The following is a 2,086-nucleotide window of genomic DNA, read 5'->3' on the forward strand; positions in this document are numbered from 1 at the left end:
TAAAACTGATCTAACAGATCACTAAGCATAGCAACATCCTACAACCAGGATACCGACCTAACATGTCACTAACATAGCGTTATCCTATATACCAAGATACCAACCTAACAATGTCACTAAGCATATGACCATCCTAACTACCAAGATGCAAATCAATATGCATATCATGCAATAAACCCAGAAACAAATCCGAAAAGAGCCAACAATGGCCTTAGACCCGGTTTATATAGTGAGAAAAACTCACCTCACAAATGTCGAACTATAGTGATAAGATCAAACTCTCGAATCACAGTCACAAACTTCACCACCTATATTCATCAAAGGACCAATTTCATAAATTCCAAGTTTACTAAACACCCCCAGTAGTCAAACTAGTCAACCCTTGCTTAAAGTCAAAGTCAACAGTCAAGTTCGACTATCTGTGTTGACCTAACTCATCGAGTGCAATTTACCGACTCGTCGAGTCGTTCTAGAACTTGAAAAATCGTGAAAATCATAGTTGATTCACCGAGTTTCCAGACAACTCGTCGAGTCCATGCACGTCCATAAATTGGGAAAACCCTAACTAATTCGTCAAGTCATCTTTTTGACTCACCGAGTTCATGCAGAAACCAACAATGGCCAATCTTCATCGGACTCACCGAGTTTACCATGCAACTAGTCGAGTCCCTTCAGTCTATTTCCCATTCAGATGTTTTTAAGTTACCCTAAAGCTCCAAATCGTAGATCTAGCTTCCTTAGGCACATATTCCATGTAAAGCTGCAAAATTTACGTGTATGCAAGGTCATAAAGGCTTATAACACCAAAATCAAGCGTATAATGAGGTTTAGGACATGGTGAGAGGTCAATACAATGTAATGTTGATTCCTTTATGAATCTGGGACCTTGAGGAGTATAGATCTGAAGTTACAACTTCAGATCATGGCCAATACACGAAATCACTCCATAATAACCTAGAAATAGCCCTAAAGCTATCCTGAAGAGATCTAGCTTAGAGAAAAGTCAAGGTAATGACTTGTTACCTTCAAAATGATGCCAAGATGAAATAGAGTCATATCCACAATCTTTTCTTTGCTCCAAGCTCCTTAGACTTCAAGCCTTCTCACAAGCACCACTTTCCAAGCTTCATAACACATAAAGATGGAGTAAAATCATGATTAGGGTTTTCTGAGATCAAGGGGGACGGTAAGGGAGCCTTGTGGAGGCTAATGACCGTTTAAATAGGGTGTAGAACCCTAGAAATTAGGGTTTCATTCTCCAGCTCTTACTCGTCGAGTTAGGGTCCTCAGACTTGTCGAGTAGGTCCAATAATCCACGTGGTAGAGTTAAGTATTCGACTGTTTGTGGGATCCAGTGTTATCTATGATGATCATGCATGAGTGGATGCATGGATGGTAGAAGTTTCATGAGTGGGTGCAGTTCCTAGCAGGTCAGTGTAAGGAATGATTATTTACTCTGGATAGAGTGAGTACAAAATGAAGGTGTATCCTAGATGCTTGGGCCTAGAAGTAGGGAATTTCGTATGAGGATCTACCTAATCTTATTATATCTTAGTGCCACTCAACTCCAATGCTCGAATGTTGCCTGCTTTGTGCTTTGTGGGACTCATATTGATGTGAGCTAACTATCAAATGAATACGTTAAATTACATGCTACAAATGTTAACTAATCTAAGAGTGAAGGATTTGGTCATACTGCACAACTCTCGTTTGAGTCTAACTGTTATGGGGATGAGTCTTTTAGTCGAAAGATTATTTAAGCTTTGTTGTATGTAATTGTATTCATTAAGTGTTTAGTTGAAATTATTAGGGGATCTTCAGTAGTTGATGGTAGGGAAGGTGGAGAATCCTAAGAGAGCCTAGGAAGTTCTTTAGTGCGGGTATTACGATGTTGAGAAGCTATATGTGTAGATGATTTAGAAGATTTGGGATGATTCTTGAGGAAATTATGGATAGGTGTGGATGGTAGTATTCGGTCCGTACAAGTAGAAGCATAGGATCCATACTCGAATCAAGTAAGTCACGAGGATTCTAAGGAGCTGGTTGAGGGTAAATAGCATGGTTGGATAACCATGACTCGTGGCAG

The sequence above is a fragment of the Lactuca saligna genome, chromosome 6, assembly GCF_052625555.1.
Source record: "Lactuca saligna cultivar CGN05327 chromosome 6, ASM5262555v1, whole genome shotgun sequence".
NCBI lineage: Eukaryota > Viridiplantae > Streptophyta > Magnoliopsida > Asterales > Asteraceae > Lactuca > Lactuca saligna.